This window comes from Staurois parvus, unplaced genomic scaffold, assembly GCF_062004578.1.
Source record: "Staurois parvus isolate SC_StPar_1 unplaced genomic scaffold, SC_StPar_1.0 ptg000039l, whole genome shotgun sequence".
Lineage (NCBI taxonomy): Eukaryota > Metazoa > Chordata > Amphibia > Anura > Ranidae > Staurois > Staurois parvus.
This window is the reverse complement of record NW_028317835.1, coordinates 1,746,445-1,767,921: the sequence shown is the minus strand read 5'-3', so window position 1 is coordinate 1,767,921 and position 21,477 is coordinate 1,746,445. Positions and strand designations below refer to the sequence as shown.

The 21,477-nt window shown below is 48.6% G+C and overlaps 2 protein-coding genes and 1 pseudogene across 2 annotated transcripts in view; all 3 read right to left on the bottom strand.

The window, feature by feature from the left end:
- The window catches only part of LOC149470540 (uncharacterized), a 699,116-nt gene that overhangs the window by 230,142 nt on the left and 447,497 nt on the right, over positions 1 to 21,477 (bottom strand). The gene's annotated exons all lie outside the window — the stretch shown is intronic.
- LOC149470547 (uncharacterized) overlaps positions 1 to 21,477 on the bottom strand; it is a 201,877-nt pseudogene that overhangs the window by 61,870 nt on the left and 118,530 nt on the right.
- The window catches only part of LOC149470549 (uncharacterized), a 34,522-nt gene that overhangs the window by 3,106 nt on the left and 9,939 nt on the right, over positions 1 to 21,477 (bottom strand). The gene's annotated exons all lie outside the window — the stretch shown is intronic.

Genomic DNA, 21,477 nt, shown 5'->3' with positions numbered 1-21,477 from the left:
GTGTCCTTTGGAAGAGAGGTTAGTAGTGGACAAAGAAGACATGTTAGCAGAAGAGGTGTTAGTATTGTTAGTCGTGTTGCAAAATTCAGCACTGTCATTGCTGTCCTCCCCCCCCTTCTCATCTTCCGACACAGGAAGAAGAGAAGCTGGGTTAAGAATAGTGCATCGTTTGATAGTGAGGTTAGTAGGGGTTAGGAGGGCTTTCCCCTGAGAGGGGTACCTTGCCTTGGATGTCCTGTTTTCGCAGGACCGTTCTTGCTGCACCGGTGTCAGTGAGGCAAGGGAGGGGATATTTTAATTCCTCTAGAAAAAGATGGATCTGGGCCGACACCGATTTGTCAACTTCCTATGAGAATTCATAGGAGTTACTTACCATGGTGGTCATAGGGGCGGAGGACTCATCAGGAATGAACTGCCACCGACCTTTAGGTAATTGGGGCAGCTCCTCCTCATGTGCCCCGTTTGGTGGCACTGGAAGCACCTGGGTGGGGGCCTATCCTTCCTGTGACCCAGATCCCTTGGTTTTTCGTGTGGGGTCTGGGACATAAGAACTTTGGCCTTGTCTTGTTTTCTTCTATCCATTTCCCTCTCTATTGCCGCAAGAGTGGAAAGGATAGCAGGGATAGACATCTCATTATATTCGGGTCGGGCCAGAACCAGCCTTTCCCGAATTTTAATATCGATGCCTTCCAAAAATTTGGCCCGCAACAGAATGTGCGTCGCGGTCACCTTTACCCCTTCAGTTGGAGCATCAGGTCCAACTTCCAGATCCGCATCCAGTGCCGTCTGCTTGAGACGGCGCCAGAAGCAGGCGCTTTCCTCATTAGGACCCTGGGTGAGCTTCATCATGTCCGTAGTAGAGGTAGCACCATACATTTCTGGAAGCTTTGCCTTTAGCTGTGTACAGAACTCTTTGCCCCCTGAAGTCATCTCCTCATGCGTGGTTATAGAGCACCCTGCAATCACTGTACTGGCCACTTCCATGCCCACCTTTGCCCGTAGGATCTGTGCACAATCTGACCCGCTCATACCATAGCTGAACTGGTTTTGTCCAAACATTCGAGCAAATCCTCTCGGATTGACTCGATAGTCCGGGAGCTCAGCCAGAATAGTGCGGATCTCTGCCGGGGTGAAGGGGACATGCCAAACTACCCGTTCCCCTAAAGTCCGTTCCCCCCGTGCATTGGGAGGACCTTCAAATTGCTGCACCCTGACTGGATAGGCCTCGGTCCGGGAAGAGTGCAAGGGCTGACCCAGCATCATCGGTGGGCTTAGATTAACCACCTCGCTTACTGCACCTTCAGGTTTGAGGTCCCTCAGATCAGGGTATAGCTGGGGGGCAGGGGTCTGATCAGTGGTTCGTAGCGCTTTGATGCAATCCGCCCTGTTTTTTAACCGGGTGTCTATTCCCCTTGATTCACAGATAGTCTGCAAATCGGTTGTTGAGTAGGCTTCATAGTTGGAAACAGAAGGAGCTGGGGTGAAGCAGGGAGAAGGGAGAGGTAGAGGCAGAGGCTGAGGCATAGAGACAGAAGACACAGAAGGTATGTCAAGAGTGACGTCACTAACAGAAGAGACAGGTGCAGTTATACTTATCTCAGCCACTGTTGGTTGTTGGGGAACCCCAGCAGACCCTGATCCTGCCTGCCTTAGTAGAGTCAGCCCTGAAAGAGCTTCCTCCACCTCTGACACCGGATCTTCCTGTTTTATTCCCTCTGGAGGCCAGGTATACATCACCTGGTTCTTCCGGACAGACACCAGTTTATGTATGCCCTGCTTCCCTAATCGGATTGACCTGTGAAGCCATAGCTGTGCGATCTCTAGTTCTGACGCCTGCATCCGTGGTTCAAATTCAGAGATGAATTTTTCCCACCTCCATGCGTCAAATGTACCTTCCCGGGGAATTTCCCATCTGGTACCCTTCGACCATTTATTCCACCTTTTGAGGGGTTCTGTAGACTTCCCCCCCAAACTCACCTTCATCAGTTGTGCAGCTGTCCTTACCCTGAAGAGGGCTGGTTCCCCCTCTCTCTTCATGGACTGACTACTGCCCATCGTGACTAGTCACTGGTATATATCCCGCGTCCGGGTACCTGTTTACCCCCTGGAGCACTCGGTGGGATCCTACCGAGAGGCCTGATTCCACCACTTTCCCAGCACAGCGTAATTTATGTGATCCTGACCACCCGAAGTGTTTGTGGTAACCAGGCTAAGTGTTACTTCCCTGGACCGCCCACTCGCACAGCGTAATTTATGTGGTTCTCATCACCCACTGTGTTTGGCAGGCCACACCGCACAATGATGAAAGTGGCTTTTCTCTCCCTGCACACAGTAGCTAACACAAGTCAAAACAAAAAGAGGGGTTCTTGGATGTTACTTAGGGGTCACTGGTTGGGCAGAAACCTGCTAACTGACCTTAAGGAAATTTGTGTAAAGAAAAAACTTTCCTAATACACACAGAAAAACCCTTTTTCAACCTGAAAAACTGTTAAAAAGGACAAAGTGGATCCTTATGAAAAACACGGGACGTTTCACAGTAAAACAATTACACAGAGGTAAACCGAAAAACTGCGCCAAAAGTAACCTTGTTGCTGACGCAAAAATCACTCCTATCAGCACCGCTAAACGATCCACGTTATACACGCAATCTTTACTGCAACCACCTAGAACCGTTTACACAAAAAGTCTGCTGGACGTGGAACACGCGACACAGCAGCTTAAAACAAACCCGCTTTACAATAAGGAACTACTTTTAACAGGAAAAACACAAGAAAAACATAATCACTATACAAGAAATCTATGTGCAAAAACCCAGACTACACCGCGCTCATTAAATGTGGAACACGTGAAGGGAAAACTCGCTTAATACACTTTAAATTGGCTGGCAATACGCAAATTTAAAGCTAAAAGCAAACAAATGAAACTGTAAAAAATTTGGATTAAAAACACAATATGGGTCAAATGCATATAGGAAACTTCATGCACATTGCATAGAGATTACTGCACATTTGGTAGCCAACAAAATGGCCACCAAACAAAAGGAGTCCATGTGGTTTAGTCAAGAAAATGACCCCCCACAGGGAAGCACATGGTAACACTAGAATGACCCCCCACAGGGAAGCACATGGTAACACTAGAATGACCCCCCACAGGGAAACACACGGCAGACTCTAGCCTCAAAATTGCCTCTTACATAAAACAGACTTTTAGACAGAACATACACTGGACAATTACACAACAATATGAAGTACACATACAACACAATTTGGGCACAATCACAGAACGGACATAAAACACCAACATATCACACTAACATGCACATGTAACAGAAAGGACCCCCTGCTGCATGCTTGCTGGGAGCAGTAGTACCACAAAACATTGTACAGACCACATAACACAGATCTTACAACAGTTAACAATTAACCTAAGCCTTTCAGCACTGTAATAATTACCTCACGTGGAGGGGGTAAAGCAATCACCACAGTACCTACAGCCCACAAATACTTACCTAACACTATGCAACAACTTTTACCCACTAAAACATATACCCGTTTAATTTTTGGTTGGAAGATTTTTAAACTTGACCAAATCCAGCCAACCAAACCCACCCCTCTGCTGCTCTCCGCAGAGACAAACCCTTGTCTTTCACCCACAAATCAAGAGTTTAGGACAAAAAATGAGGTCCTTGCCAAGCGGTATTTCTTGTTAGCTAACAGAGAGCGAAATCAGCCACACGAACACGCAAAAAGCGATCCTCTTAATGGCAGAGAGACCTGAAATGTGCCGGCATACTTTTTGCTAGTTCATGATGGCCATTCCCCCCTCGTTCTAGGTTAGCTACGCAAGAATACGCGTTAGTATCCACCAGGCTCGCCAAACTGTCTTGGAAATTCGCTTTAACGAATTTCTCCTTACCGTGAGTACTCGCAGTTGGATGTGCAGAAATCCCCCATAAAGCTGTGCGAATCCCGCTTACCACGACTGCAGCTAAACTACACGATTCCTGCCCATCCAAATACTTTGGTTCTGTTGAATTGTGGGAGAATTGGAGCTCCGTTACCCTAGAATGATCACACGACACTCTAAGGCTGGTTGCAATCCACATAAGGGCTGATTTTAGACCCAGCTCTCTGTTTTATTAAAAATACACACATGCCCCCCACATGAATAAAGTCAATCCCCTCCCACCGAACAATGCAATGGGGATTGCCTATACAGAGGATGTACATTCCAATTGGAGCATAGCCTTTGCTATTATCTATCACTGGTCCTCCCCCATGAGTCTTCTGAGGTCAGCAGACTTCCTCCCCTTCCCCCCTATGAGCCATCTGAGGTCATATTTCCTGTCCTACTAGCTTCTATTGGTATGCAAAATTCTCTGCACAAGCACTCCCTAAAAATATCAGTCTGTACCTGGATGGGCCCGATACGATCTTTATTAAAACACATCCATCCGAGATACAGTTCAGATTAGTAATGGGTTGTAAGATATGCATAAGCCTACACGTGGAGTTCACACCGCTTGCGCATTGCGTTATGAAGCCCACGTGGTACCATGCTGCTGATATGCGGATACAGGCCCACGGTCCACTGACAGCAGCATTCGCATGGAATGCCGTGGTGGTATACACGCCGGTCTATAAGCGCAGATCTGCCATCTCATCCATTACCAAGCTGAGTACTGTAATACATACATTGTACATGGCATGGCCCAATTGCAGCCTTCAGAGCTTTAATTAAGCCACACGAGAGACATATGAATAACACGAATATATGACACATTTAAAGTTCGACCAACAATACAAAATTTCCATGACAACAGTGATCGGTATATACAGGAGAGGAGTACGGAGGTATGACAGTGATGGGTATGTACAGGAGAGGAATGTGGAGGTATGACAGTGATGGGTATGTACAGGAGAGGAGTGTGGGAGGTATGACAGTGATGGGTATGTACAGGAGAGGAGTGTGGAGATATGAGAGTGATCGGTATGTACAGGAGAGGAGAACGGAGGTATGACAGTGATTGGTATGTACAGGAGAGGAGTGTGGAGGTATGACAGTGATCGGTATGTAAAGGAGAGGAGTTAGGAGGTATGACAGTGATGGGTATGTACAGGAGAGGAGTGTGGAGGTATGACAGTGATGGGTATGTAAAGGAGAGGAGTGTGGAGGTATGACAGTGATAGGTATGTACAGGAGAGGAGTGTGGAGGTATGACAGTGATGGGTATGTACAGGAGAGGAGTGTGGAGGTATGACAGTGATCTATATGTACAGCAGAGGAGTATGGGAGGTATGACAGTGATCGGTATGTACAGGAGAGGAGTGTGGGAGGTATGATAGTGATGGGTATGTACAGTAGAGGAGTGTGGGGGGTATGACAGTGATCGGTATGTACAGAAGAGGAGTGTGAAGGTATGACAGTGAACAATATGTACAGGAAAGGAGTGTGGGGGGTATGACAGTGATCGGTATGTACAGGAGAGGAGTGTAGAGGTATGACAGTGATCGGTATGTAAAGGAGAGGAGTGTGGAGGTATGACAGTGATCGGTGTGTACAGGAGAGGAGTGTAGAAGTATGACAGTGATCGGTATGTACAGGAGAGGAGAACGAAGGTATGACAGTAATCGGTATGTACAGGAGAGGAGTGTGGAGGTATGACAGTGATCGGTGTGTACAGGAGAGGAGTGTAGAGGTATGACAGTGATCGGTATGTACAGGAGAGGAGTACGGAGGTATGACAGTGATCGGTATGTACAAGAGAGGAGTGTGGAGGTATGACAGTGATAGGTATGTACAGGAGAGGAGTGTAGAGGTATCACAGTGATGGGTATGTACAGGAGAGGAGTACGGAGGTATGACAGTGATCGGTATGTATAGGAGAGGAGTACGGAGGTATGACAGTGATCGGTATGTACAGGAGAGGAGTGTGGAGGTATGACAGTGATCGGTGTGTACAGGAGAGGAGTGTGGAGGTATGACAGTGATCGGTATGTACAGGAGAGGAGTGTGGAGGTATGACAGTGATCGGTATGTACAGGAGAGGAGTACGGAAGTATGACTGTTATCAGTGTGTACAGGAGAGGAGTGTGGAGGTATGACAGTGATCGGTGTGTACAAGAGAGGAGTACGGAGGTAAGACAGTGATCGGTATGTACAGGAGAGGAGTGTGGAGGTATGACAGTGATGGGTATGTACAGGAGAGGAGTGTGGGGGGTATGACAGTGATCGGTATGTACAGGAGAGGAGTGTGAAGGTATGACAGTGACTAATATGTACAGGAAAGGAGTGTGGGGGGTATGACAGTGATCGGTAGGTACAGGAGAGGAGTGTAGAGGTATGACAGTGATCGGTATGTACAGGAGAGGAGTGTGGAGGTATGACAGTGATCGGTGTGTACAGGAGAGGAGTGTAGAGGTATGACAGTGATCGGTATGTACAGGAGAGGAGTACGGAGGTATGACAGTGACCAGTATGTAAAAGAGAGGAGTGTGGGGGGTATGATAGTGATTGGTATGTACAGGGGAGGAGTGCGGAGGTATGACAGTGGTTGGTATGTACAGGAGAGGAGTGTGGGGGGTATGACAGTGATGGGTATGTACAGGAGAGGAGTATGGGAGGTATGACAGTGATCGGTATGTACAGGAGAGGAGTGTGGAGGTATGACAGTGATCGGTATGTACAGGAGAGGAGTGTGGAGGTATGACAGTGATCGGTATGTACAAGAGAGGAGTGCAGAGGTATGACAGTGATGGGTATGTACAGGAGAGGAGTGCGGAGGTATGAAATTGATGGGTATGTACAGGAGAGGAGTGTGGGGGGTATGACAGTGATCGGTATGTACAGGAGAGGAGTGTTGGGGGGCATGACAGTGATCGGTATGTACAGAAGAGGAGTGCGGAGGTATGACAGTGATCGGTATGTACAGGAGAGGAGTACGGAGGTATGACAGTGATCGGTATGTACAGGAGAGGAGTGCGGAGGTATGACAGTAATGGGTATGTAAAGGAGAGGAGTGTGGGGGATATGACAGTGATGGATATGTAAAGGAGAGGAGTGTGGAGGTATGACAGTGATCGGTATGTACAGGAGAGGAGTGTGGGAGGTATGACAGTGATGGGTAGGTACAGTAGAGGAGTGTGGGGGGTATGACAGTGATCGGTATGTACAGGAGAGGAGTGTGAAGGTAAGACAGTGAACAATAAGTACAGGAAAGGAGTGTGGGGGGTATGACAGTGATCAGTATGTACAGGAGAGGAGTGTGGAGGTATGAGAGTGATCGGTGTGTACAGGAGAGGAGTGTAGAGGTATGAAAGTGATCGGTATGTACAGGAGAGGAGTATGGAGGTATGACAGTGATCGGTGTGTACAGGAAAGGAGTGTGGGAGGTATGACAGTGAATGATATGTACAGGAGAGGAGTGTGGAGGTATGACAGTGATCGGTATGTACAGCTGAGGAGTGTGGAGGTATGACAGTGATCGGTATGTACAGGAGAGAAGTGTGGGGGGTTTGACAGTGATCGATATGTACAGGAGAGGAGTGTGGGGGGTATGACAGTGATCGGTATGTACATAAGAGGAGTGTGGGGGAATGACAGTGATGGGTACGAAAAGGAGAGGAGTGCGGAGGTATGACGGTGATTGGTATGTACAGGAGAGGAGTGTGGATCTATGACGGTGATCGGTATGTACAGGAGAGGAGTACGGAGGTTTGACAGTGATCGGTATGCACAGGAGAGGAGTGTGGGGGGGTATGACAGTGATTGGTATGTACAGGAGAGGAGTGTGGGGATATGACAGTGATGGGTACGTACAGAAGAGGAGTGTGGGGGTATGACAGTGATGGGTACGAAAAGGAGAGGAGTGTGGAGGTATGACAGTGTTCTGTATGTACAGGAGAGGAGTGTGGAGGTACAGTATGACGGTGATCGGTATGTACAGGAGAGGAGTGCGGAGGTATGACGGTGATCGGTATATACAGGAGAGGAGTACGGAGGTTTGACAGTGATCGGTATGCACAGGAGAGGAGTGTGGGGGGGTATAACAGTGATCGGTATGTACAGGAGAGGAGTGTGGGGGTATGACAGTGATGGGTATGTACAGGAGAGAAGTGTGGAGGTATGACAGTGATCGGTATGTAAAGGAGAGGAGTGTGGAGGTATTACAGTGATCGGTATGTACAGGAGAGGAGTGTGGAGGTATGACAGTGATCGGTATATACAGGAGAGGAGTACGGAGGTATGACAGTGATGGGTATGTACAGGAGAGGAATGTGGAGGTATGACAGTGATGGGTATGTACAGGAGAGGAGTGTGGGAGGTATGACAGTGATGGGTATGTACAGGAGAGGAGTATGGAGATATGAGAGTGATCGGTATGTACAGGAGAGGAGAACGGAGGTATGACAGTGATGGGTATGTACAGGAGAGGAGTGTGGAGGTATGACAGTGATGGGTATGTAAAGGAGAGGAGTGTGGAGGTATGACAGTGATAGGTATGTACAGGAGAGGCGTGTGGAGGTATGACAGTGATGGGTATGTACAGGAGAGGAGTGTGGAGGTATGACAGTGATCTATATGTACAGCAGAGGAGTATGGGGGGTATGACAGTGATCGGTATGTACAGGAGAGGAGTGTGGGAGGTATGATAGTGATGGGTATGTACAGTAGAGGAGTGTGGGGGGTATGACAGTGATCGGTATGTACAGAAGAGGAGTGTGAAGGTATGACAGTGAACAATATGTACAGGAAAGGAGTGTGGGGGGTATGACAGTGATCGGTATGTACAGGAGAGGAGTGTAGAGGTATGACAGTGATCGGTATGTAAAGGAGAGGAGTGTGGAGGTATGACAGTGATCGGTGTGTACAGGAGAGGAGTGTAGAAGTATGACAGTGATCGGTATGTACAGGAGAGGAGAACGAAGGTATGACAGTAATCGGTATGTACAGGAGAGGAGTGTGGAGGTATGACAGTGATCGGTGTGTACAGGAGAGGAGTGTAGAGGTATGACAGTGATCGGTATGTACAGGAGAGGAGTACGGAGGTATGACAGTGATCGGTATGTACAGGAGAGGAGTGTGGAGGTATGACAGTGATAGGTATGTACAGGAGAGGAGTGTAGAGGTATCACAGTGATGGGTATGTACAGGAGAGGAGTACGGAGGTATGACAGTGATCGGTATGTATAGGAGAGGAGTACGGAGGTATGACAGTGATCGGTATGTACAGGAGAGGAGTGTGGAGGTATGACAGTGATCGGTGTGTACAGGAGAGGAGTGTGGAGGTATGACAGTGATCGGTATGTACAGGAGAGGAGTGTGGAGGTATGACAGTGATCGGTATGTACAGGAGAGGAGTACGGAAGTATGACTGTGATCAGTGTGTACAGGAGAGGAGTGTGGAGGTATGACAGTGATCGGTGTGTACAAGAGAGGAGTACGGAGGTAAGACAGTGATCGGTATGTACAGGAGAGGAGTGTGGAGGTATGACAGTGATGGGTATGTACAGGAGAGGAGTGTGGGGGGTATGACAGTGATCGGTATGTTCAGGAGAGGAGTGTGAAGGTATGACAGTGACTAATATGTACAGGAAAGGAGTGTGGGGGTATGACAGTGATCGGTAGGTACAGGAGAGGAGTGTAGAGGTATGACAGTGATCGGTATGTACAGGAGAGGAGTGTGGAGGTATGACAGTGATCGGTGTGTACAGGAGAGGAGTGTAGAGGTATGACAGTGATCGGTATGTACAGGAGAGGAGTACGGAGGTATGACAGTGACCGGTATGTAAAAGAGAGGAGTGTGGGGGGTATGATAGTGATTGGTATGTACAGGGGAGGAGTGCGGAGGTATGACAGTGGTTGGTATGTACAGGAGAGGAGTGTGGGGGGTATGACAGTGATGGGTATGTACAGGAGAGGAGTATGGGAGGTATGACAGTGATCGGCATGTACAGGAGAGGAGTGTGGGAGGTATGACAGTGATCGGTATGTACAGGAGAGGAGTGTGGAGATATGAGAGTGATCGGTATGTACAGGAGAGGAGTACGGAGGTATGACAGTGATTGGTATGTACAGGAGAGGAGTGTGGCGGGTATGACAGTGATCGGTATGTACAGGAGAGGAGTTTGGAGGTATGACAGTGATCGGTATGTACAGGAGAGGAGTGTGGAGGTATGACAGTGATGGGTATGTACAGGAGAGTAGTGTGGAGGTATGACAGTGATAGGTATGTAAAGGAGAGGAGTGTGGAGGTATGACAGTGATAGGTATGTACAGGAGAGGAGTACGGAGGTATGACAGTGATGGGTATGTACAGGAGAGGAGTGTGGAGGTATGACGGTGATCGGTATGTACAGCAGAGGAGTATGGGAGGTATGACAGTGATCGGTATGTACAGGAGAGGAGCGTGGAGGTATGACAGTGATGGGTATGTACAGGAGAGTAGTGTGGAGGTATGACAGTGATAGGTATGTACAGGAGAGGAGTGTGGAGGTATGACAGTGATGGGTATGTACAGGAGAGGAGTGTGGAGGTATGACAGTGATAGGTATGTACAGGAGAGGAGTGTGGAGGTATGACAGTGATGGGTATGTACAGGAGAGGAGTGTGGAGGTATGACGGTGATCGGTATGTACAGCAGAGGAGTATGGGGGGTATGACAGTGATCGGTATGTACAGGAGAGGAGTGTGGGAGGTATGACAGTGATGGGTATGTACAGGAAAGGAGTGTGGGGGGTATGACAGTGATCGGTATGTACAGGAGAGGAGTGTGAAGGTATGACAGTGAACAATATGTACAGGAAAGGAGTGTGGGGGGTATGACAGTGATCGGTATGTACAGGAGAGGAGTGTAGAGGTATGACAGTGATCGGTGTGTACAGGAGAGGAGTGTGGAGGTATGACAGTGATCAGTATGTACAGGAGAGGAGTATGGAAGTATGACAGTGATCAGTGTGTACAGGAGAGGAGTGTGGAGGTATCACAGTGAATGGTATGTACAGGAAAGGAGTACGGAGGTATGACAGTGATGGGTATGTATAGGAGAGGAGTGTGGAGGTATGACAGTGATCTTTGTGTACAGGAGACGAGTGTAGAGGTATGACAGTGATCGGTATGTACAGGAGAGGAGTACGGAGGTATGACAGTGATCGGTATGTACAGGAGAGGAGTGTGGAGGTATGACAGTGATATGTATGTACAGGAGAGGAGTGTAGAGGTATCACAGTGATGGGTATGTACAGGAGAGGAGTACGGAGGTATGACAGTGATTGGTATGTACAGGAGAGGAGTGTGGGAGGTATGACAGTGATGGGTATGTACAGGAGAGGAGTGTGGAGGTATGACAGTGATCGGTATATACAGGAGAGGAGTGTGGGGGGTATGACAGTGATGGGTATGTACAGGAGAGGAGTGTGGAGGTATGACAGTGATCTGTATGTACAGGAGAGGAGTGTGGAGGTATGACAGTGATGAGTATGTACAGGAGAGGAGTGTGGAGGTATGACAGTGATCGGTATGTACAGGAGAGGAGTATGGGGGGTATGACAGTGATCGGTATGTACAGGAGAGGAGTGTGGGAGGTATGACAGTGATGGGTATGTACAGGAAAGGAGTGTGGGGGGTATGACAGTGATCGGTATGTACAGGAGAGGAGTGTGAAGGTATGACAGTGAACAATATGTACAGGAAAGGAGTGTGGGGGGTATGACAGTGATCGGTATGTACAGGAGAGGAGTGTAGAGGTATGACAGTGATCGGTGTGTACAGGAGAGGAGTGTGGAGGTATGACAGTGATCGGTATGTACAGGAGAGGAGTATGGAAGTATGACAGTGATCAGTGTGTACAGGAGAGGAGTGTGGAGGTATCACAGTGAATGGTATGTACAGGAAAGGAGTACGGAGGTATGACAGTGATGGGTATGTATAGGAGAGGAGTGTGGAGGTATGACAGTGATCTTTGTGTACAGGAGACGAGTGTAGAGGTTTGACAGTGATCGGTATGTACAGGAGAGGAGTACGGAGGTATGACAGTGATCGGTATGTACAGGAGAGGAGTGTGGAGGTATGACAGTGATATGTATGTACAGGAGAGGAGTGTAGAGGTATCACAGTGATGGGTATGTACAGGAGAGGAGTACGGAGGTATGACAGTGATTGGTATGTACAGGAGAGGAGTGTGGGAGGTATGACAGTGATGGGTATGTACAGGAGAGGAGTGTGGAGGTATGACAGTGATCGGTATATACAGGAGAGGAGTGTGGGGGGTATGACAGTGATGGGTATGTACAGGAGAGGAGTGTGGAGGTATGACAGTGATCTGTATGTACAGGAGAGGAGTGTGGAGGTATGACAGTGATGAGTATGTACAGGAGAGGAGTGTGGAGGTATGACAGTGATCGGTATGTACAGGAGAGGAGTACGGAGGTATGACAGTGATCGGTATGTACAGGAGAGGAGTGTGGGGGGTATGACAGTGATCGGTATGTACAGGAGAGGAATGTGGAGGTATGACAGTGATCGGTGTGTACAGGAGAGGAATGTGGAGGGTATGACAGTGATCGGTATGTACAGGAGAGGAGTGTGGAGGGTATGACAGTGATCGGTATGTACAGGAGAGGAGAGTGGAGGTATGACAGTGATGGGTATGTACAGGAGAGGAGTGTGGAGGTATGACAGTGATAGGTATGTACAGGAGAGGAGTACGGAGGTATGACAGTGATCTGTATGTACAGGAGAGGAGTGTGGAGGTATGACAGTGATGAGTATGTACAGGAGAGGAGTGTGGAGGTATGACAGTGATCGGTATGTACAGGAGAGGAGTACGGAGGTATGACAGTGATCGGTATGTACAGGAGAGGAGTGTGGAGGTATGACAGTGGTCGGTGTGTACAGGAGAGGAGTGTGGAGGGTATGACAGTGATCGATATGAACAGGAGAGAAGTGTGGAGGTATGACAGTGATTGGTATGTACAGGAGAGGAGTGTGGGGGGTATGACAGTGATTGGTATGTACAGGAGAGGAGTGCGGAGGTATGACAGTGATCGGTATGTACAGGAGAGGAGTGTGGGGGGTATGACAGTGATCGGTATGTACAGGAGAGGAGTGCGGAGGTATGACATTGATGGGTATGTACAGGAGAGGAGTACGGAGGTATGACAGTGATCGGTATGTACAGGAGAGGAGTGTGGAGGTATGACAGTGATCGGTATGTACAGGAGAGGAGTGTGGATGTATGACAGTGATCGGTATGTACAAGAGAGGAGTGCAGAGGTATGACAGTGATGGGTATGTACAGGAGAGGAGTGCGGAGGTATGAAATTGATGGGTATGTACAGGAGAGGAGTGTGGGGGGTATGACAGTGATCGGTATGTACAGGAGAGGAGTGTGGGGGGGCATGACAGTGATCGGTATGTACAGGAGAGGAGTGCGGAGGTATGACAGTGATCGGTATGTACAGGAGAGGAGTACGGAGGTATGACAGTGATCGGTATGTACAGGAGAGGAGTGCGGAGGTATGACAGTAATGGGTATGTAAAGGAGAGGAGTGTGGGGGATATGACAGTGATGGATATGTAAAGGAGAGGAGTGTGGAGGTATGACAGTGATCGGTATGTACAGGAGAGGAGTGTGGGAGGTATGACAGTGATGGGTAGGTACAGGAGAGGAGTGTGGGGGGTATGACAGTGATCGGTATGTACAGGAGAGGAGTGTGAAGGGAAGACAGTGAACAATATGTACAGGAAAGGAGTGTGGGGGGTATGACAGTGATCAGTATGTACAGGAGAGGAGTGTGGAGGTGTGAGAGTGATCGGTGTGTACAGGAGAGGAGTGTAGAGGTATGAAAGTGATCGGTATGTACAGGAGAGGAGTATGGAGGTATGACAGTGATCGGTGTGTACAGGAAAGGAGTGTGGGAGGTATGACAGTGAATGATATGTACAGGAGAGGAGTGTGGAGGTATGACAGTGATCGGTATGTACAGCTGAGGAGTGTGGAGGTATGACAGTGATCGGTATGTACAGGAGAGAAGTGTGGGGGGTTTGACAGTGATCGATATGTACAGGAGAGGAGTGTGGAGGTATGACAGTGATCGGTATGTACAGGAGTGGAGTGTGGGGGGTATGACAGTGATCGGTATGTACATAAGAGGAATGTGGGGGAATGACAGTGATGGGTACGAAAAGGAGAGGAGTGCGGAGGTATGTCGGTGCTCGGTATGTACAGGAGAGGAGTGTGGATCTATGACGGTGATCGGTATGTACAGGAGAGGAGTACGGAGGTTTGACAGTGATCGGTATGCACAGGAGTGGAGTGTGGGGGGGTATGACAGTGATGGGTATGTACAGGAGAGGAGTGTGGGGGTATGACAGTGATGGGTACGTACAGAAGAGGAGTGTTGGGGTATGACAGTGATGGGTACGAAAAGGATAGGAGTGTGGAGGTATGACAGTGATCGGTATGTTTAATTAGAGGAGTGCGGAGATATGACGGTGATCGGTATGTACAGGACAGGAGTACGGAGGTATGATAGTGATGGGTATGTAAAGGAGAGGAGTACGGAGGTATGACAGTGATCGGTATGTACAGGAGAGGATTGTGGAGGTATGACAGTGATCGGTATGTACAGGAGAGGAGTGTGGAGGTATGACAGTGATGGGTATGTACAGGAGAGGAGTACGGAGGTATGATAGTGATGGGTATGTAAAGGAGAGGAGTACGGAGGTATGACAGTGATCGGTATGTACAGGAGAGGATTGTGGAGGTATGACAGTGATCGGTATGTACAGGAGAGGAGTACGGAGGTATGATAGTGATCGGTATGTACAGGAGAGGAGTGTGGGAGGTATGACAGTGATCGGCATGTACAGGAGAGGAGTGTGGGAGGTATGACAGTGATCGGTATGTACAGGAGAGGAGTGTGGAGATATGAGAGTGATCTGTATGTACAGGAGAGGAGTACGGAGGTATGACAGTGATTGGTATGTACAGGAGAGGAGTGTGGCGGGTATGACAGTGATCGGTATGTACAGGAGAGGAGTGTGGAGGTATGACGGTGATCGGTATGTTTAATTAGAGGAGTGCGGAGGTATGACGGTGATCGGTATGTACAGGAGAGGAGTACGGAGGTATGATAGTGATGGGTATGTAAAGGAGAGGAGTACGGAGGTATGACAGTGATCAGTATGTACAGGAGAGGATTGTGGAGGTATGACAGTGATCGGTATGTACAGGAGAGGAGTGTGGAGGTATGACAGTGATGGGTATGTACAGGAGAGGAGTACGGAGGTATGATAGTGATGGGTATGTAAAGGAGAGGAGTACGGAGGTATGACAGTGATCGGTATGTACAGGAGAGGATTGTGGAGGTATGACAGTGATCGGTATGTACAGGAGAGGAGTACGGAGGTATGATAGTGATCGGCATGTACAGGAGAGGAGTGTGGGAGGTATGACAGTGATCGGTATGTACAGGAGAGGAGTGTGGAGATATGAGAGTGATCTGTATGTACAGGAGAGGAGTACGGAGGTATGACAGTGATTGGTATGTACAGGAGAGGAGTGTGGCGGGTATGACAGTGATCGGTATGTACAGGAGAGGAGTTTGGAGGTATGACAGTGATCGGTATGTACAGGAGAGGAGTGTGGAGGTATGACAGTGATGGGTATGTACAGGAGAGTAGTGTGGAGGTATGACAGTGATAGGTATGTACAGGAGAGGAGTGTGGAGGTATGACAGTGATAGGTATGTACAGGAGAGGAGTACGGAGGTATGACAGTGATGGGTATGTACAGGAGAGGAGTGTGGAGGTATGACGGTGATTGGTATGTACAGCAGAGGAGTATGGGAGGTATGACAGTGATCGGTATGTACAGGAGAGGAGTGTGGAGGTATGACAGTGATGGGTATGTACAGGAGAGTAGTGTGGAGGTATGAGAGTGATAGGTACGTACAGGAGAGGAGTGTGGAGGTATGACAGTGATGGGTATGTACAGGAGAGTAGTGTGGAGGTATGACAGTGATAGGTATGTACAGGAGAGGAGTGTGGAGGTATGACAGTGATAGGTATGTACAGGAGAGGAGTACGGAGGTATGACAGTGATGGGTATGTACAGGAGAGGAGTGTGGAGGTATGACGGTGATCGGTATGTACAGCAGAGGAATATGGGAGGTATGACAGTGATCGGTATGTACAGGAGAGGAGTGTGGAGGTATGACAGTGATGGGTATGTACAGGAGAGTAGTGTGGAGGTATGACAGTGATAGGTATGTACAGGAGAGGAGTGTGGAGGAATGACAGTGATGGGTATGTACAGGAGAGGAGTGTGGAGGTATGACGGTGATCGGTATGTACAGCAGAGGAGTATGGGGGGTATGACAGTGATCGGTATGTATAGGAGAGGAGTGTGGGAGGTATGACAGTGATGGGTATGTACAGGAAAGGAGTGTGGGGGGTATGACAGTGATCGGTATGTACAGGAGAGGAGTGTGAAGGTAAGACAGTGATGGGTATGTACAGGAGAGGAGTGTGGAGGTATGACAGTGATCGGTATGTACAGGAGAGTAGTGTGGAGGTATGACAGTGATAGGTATGTACAGGAGAGGAGTGTGGAGGTATGACAGTGATGGGTCTGTACAGGAGAGGAGTGTGGAGGTATGACGGTGATCGGTATGTACAGCATAGGAGTATCGGGGGTATGACAGTGATCGGTATGTACAGGAGAGGAGTGTGGGAGGTATGACAGTGATGGGTATGTACAGGAAAGGAGTGTGGGGGGTATGACAGTGATCGGTATGTACAGGAGAGGAGTGTGAAGGTATGACAGTGAACAATATGTACAGGAAAGGAGTGTGGGGGGTATGACAGTGATCGGTATGTACAGGAGAGGAGTGTAGAGGTATGACAGTGATCGGTATGTAAAGGAGTGGAGTGTGGAGGTATGACAGTGATAGGTGTGTACAGGAGAGGAGTGTGGAGGTAAGACAGTGATAGGTATGTACAGGAGAGGAGTGTAGAGGTATAACAGTGATGGGTATGTACAGGAGAGGAGTACGGAGGTATGACAGTGATCGGTATGTATAGGAGAGGAGTACGGAGGTATGACAGTGATCGGTATGTACAGGAGAGGAGTGTGGAGGTATGACAGTGATGGGTATGTACAGGAGAGTAGTGTGGAGGTATGACAGTGATAGGTATGTACAGGAGAGGAGTGTGGAGGAATGACAGTGATGGGTATGTACAGGAGAGGAGTGTGGAGGTATGACGGTGATCGGTATGTACAGCAGAGGAGTATGGGGGGTATGACAGTGATCGGTATGTATAGGAGAGGAGTGTGGGAGGTATGACAGTGATGGGTATGTACAGGAAAGGAGTGTGGGGGGTATGACAGTGATCGGTATGTACAGGAGAGGAGTGTGAAGGTATGACAGTGATGGGTATGTACAGGAGAGGAGTGTGGAGGTATGACAGTGATCGGTATGTACAGGAGAGTAGTGTGGAGGTATGACAGTGATAGGTATGTACAGGAGAGGAGTGTGGAGGTATGACAGTGATGGGTCTGTACAGGAGAGGAGTGTGGAGGTATGACGGTGATCGGTATGTACAGCATAGGAGTATCGGGGGTATGACAGTGATCGGTATGTACAGGAGAGGAGTGTGGGAGGTATGACAGTGATGGGTATGTACAGGAAAGGAGTGTGGGGGGTATGACAGTGATCGGTATGTACAGGAGAGGAGTGTGAAGGTATGACAGTGAACAATATGTACAGGAAAGGAGTGTGGGGGGTATGACAGTGATCGGTATGTACAGGAGAGGAGTGTAGAGGTATGACAGTGATCGGTATGTAAAGGAGTGGAGTGTGGAGGTATGACAGTGATCGGTGTGTACAGGAGAGGAGTGTGGAGGTAAGACAGTGATAGGTATGTACAGGAGAGGAGTGTAGAGGTATAACAGTGATGGGTATGTACAGGAGAGGAGTACGGAGGTATGACAGTGATCGGTATGTATAGGAGAGGAGTACGGAGGTATGACAGTGATCGGTATGTACAGGAGAGGAGTGTGGAGGTATGACAGTGATCGGTGTGTACAGGAGAGGAGTGTGGAGGTATGACAGTGATCGGTATGTACAGGAGAGGAGTACGGAAGTATGACAGTGATCAGTGTGTACAGGAGAGGAGTGTGGAGGTATCACAGTGAATGGTATGTACAGGAAAGGAGTACGGAGGTATGACAGTGATGGGTATGTATAGGAGAGGAGTGTGGAGGTATAACAGTGATCTTTGTGTACAGGAGACGAGTGTAGAGGTATGACAGTGATCGGTATGTACAGGAGAGGAGTACGGAGGTATGACAGTGATCGGTATGTACAGGAGAGGAGTGTGGAGGTATGACAGTGATATGTATGTACAGGAGAGGAGTGTAGAGGTATCACAGTGATGGGTATGTACAGGAGAGGAGTACGGAGGTATGACAGTGATCGGTATGTACAGGAGAGGAGTGTGGGAGGTATGACAGTGATGGGTATGTACAGGAGAGGAGTGTGGAGGTATGACAGTGATCGGTATATACAGGAGAGGAGTGTGGGGGGTATGACAGTGATGGGTATGTACAGGAGAGGAGTGTGGAGGTATGACAGTGATCTGTATGTACAGGAGAGGAGTGTGGAGGTATGACAGTGATGAGTATGTACAGGAGAGGAGTGTGGAGGTATGACAGTGATCGGTATGTACAGGAGAGGAGTACGGAGGTATGACAGTGATAGGTATGTACAGAAGAGGAGTGTGGGGTTTATGACAGTGATCGATATGTACAGGAGAGGAGTGTGGAGGTATGACAGTGATCGGTATGTACAGGAGAGGAGTGTGGGGGGTATGACAGTGATTGGTATGTACAGGAGAGGAGTGCGGAGGTATGACAGTGATTGGTATGTACAGGAGAGGAGTGTGGGGGGTATGACAGTGATGGGTATGTACAGGAGAGGAGTATGGGAGGTATGACAGTGATCGGTATGTACAGGAGAGGAGTGAGGAGGTATGACAGTGATCGGTGTGTATAGGAGAGGAGTGTGGAGGTATGACAGTGATTGGTATGTACAGGAGAGGAGTGTGGGGGGTATGACAGTGATTGGTATGTACAGGAGAGGAGTGCGGAGGTATGACAGTGATCGGTATGTACAGGAGAGGAGTGTGCGGGGTATGACAGTGATCGGTATGTACAGGAGAGGAGTGCGGAGGTATGACAGTGATGGGTATGTACAGGAGAGGAGTGTGAAGGTATGACAGTGATAGGTATGTACAGGAGAGGAGTGTGGAGGTATGACAGTGATAGGTAAGTACAGGAGAGGAGTACGGAGGTATGACAGTGATGGGTATGTACAGGAGAGGAGTGTGGAGGTATGACGGTGATCGGTATGTACAGCAGAGGAGTATGGGAGGTATGACAGTGATCGGTATGTACAGGAGAGGAGTGTGGAGGTATGACAGTGATGGGTATGTACAGGAGAGTAGTGTGGAGGTATGACAGTGATAGGTATGTACAGGAGAGGAGTGTGGAGGTATGACGGTGATCTTTATGTACAGCAGAGGAGTATGGGGGGTATGACAGTGATCGGTATGTACAGGAGAGGAGTGTGGGAGGTATGACAGTGATGGGTATGTACAGGAAAGGAGTGTGGGGGGTATGACAGTGATCGGTATGTACAGGAGAGGAGTGTGAAGGTATGACAGTGAACAATATGTACAGGAAAGGAGTGTGGGGGGTATGACAGTGATCGGAATGTAAAGGAGTGGAGTGTGGAGGTATGACAGTGATCGGTGTGTACAGGAGAGGAGTGTAGATGTATGACATTGATCGGTATGTACAGGAGAGGAGTACGGAGGTATGACAGTGATTGGTATGTACATGAGAGGAGTGTGGAGGTAAGACAGTGATAGGTATGTACAGGAGAGGAGTGTAGAGGTATAACAGTGATGGGTATGTACAGGAGAGGAGTACGGAGGTATGACAGTGATCGGTATGTATAGGAGAGGAGTACGGAGGTATGACAGTGATCGGTATGTACAGGAGAGGAGTGTGGAGGTATGACAGTGATCGGTGTGTACAGGAGAGGAGTGTGGAGGTATGACAGTGATCGGTATGTACAGGAGAGGAGTACGGAAGTATGACAGTGATCAGTGTGTACAGGAGAGGAGTGTGGAGGTATCACAGTGATGGGTATGTACAGGAAAGGAGTACGGAGGTATGACAGTGATGGGTATGTATAGGAGAGGAGTGTGGAGGTATGACAGTGATCTTTGTGTACAGGAGACGAGTGTAGAGGTATGACAGTGATCGGTATGTACAGGAGAGGAGTACGGAGGTATGACAGTGATCGGTATGTACAGGAGAGGAGTGTGGAGGTATGACAGTGATATGTATGTACAGGAGAGGAGTGTAGAGGTATCACAGTGATGGGTATGTACAGGAGAGGAGTACGGAGGTATGACAGTGATCGGTATGTACAGGAGAGGAGTGTGGGAGGTATGACAGTGATTGGTATGTACAGGAGAGGAGTGTGGAGGTATGACAGTGATCGATATATACAGGAGAGGAGTGTGGAGGTATGACAGTGATGAGTATGTACAGGAGAGGAGTGTGGGAGGTATGACAGTGATTGATATGTACAGGAGAGGAGTGTCGAGGTATGACAGTGATCGGTATGTATAGCTGAGGAGTGTGGAGGTATGACAGTGATCGGTATGTACAAGAGAGAAGTGTGGAGGTATGACAGTGATCGATATGTACAGGAGAAGAGTGTGGGGGGTATGACAGTGATCGGTATGTACAGGAGAGGAGTGTGGGGGTATGACAGTGATGGGTACGAAAAGGAGAGGAGTGTGGAGGTATAACAGTGATCTGTATGTACAGGAGAGGAGTGTGGAGGTACAGTATGACAGTGATCGTTATGTACAGGAGAGGAGTGTGGAGGTATGACGGTGATCGGTATGTACAGGAATGGAGTACGGAGGTTTGACAGTGATCGGTATGCACAGGAGAGGAGTGGGGGGGGGAATAACAGTGATTGGTATGTACAGGAGAGGAGTGTGGGTGTATGACAGTGATGGGTATGTACAGGAGAGGAGTGTGGAGGTATGACAGTGATCGGTATGTACAGGAGAGGAGTACGGAGGTATGACAGTGATCGGTATGTACAGGAGAGGAGTGTGGAGGTATGACAGTGATGGGTATGTACAGGAGAGGAGTGTGGAGGTATGACAGTCATCAGTATGTACAGGAGAGAAGTGTGGGGGGTATGACAGTGATCGGTATGTACAGGAGAGGAGTGTGGAGGTATGACAGTGATCGGTATGTACAGGAGAGGAGTGTGGAGGTATGACAGTGATCGGTATGTACATTAGAAGAGTACGGAGGTATGACAGTGATCGGTATGTACAGGAGAGGAGTGTAGAGGTATAACAGTGATTGGTATGTACAGG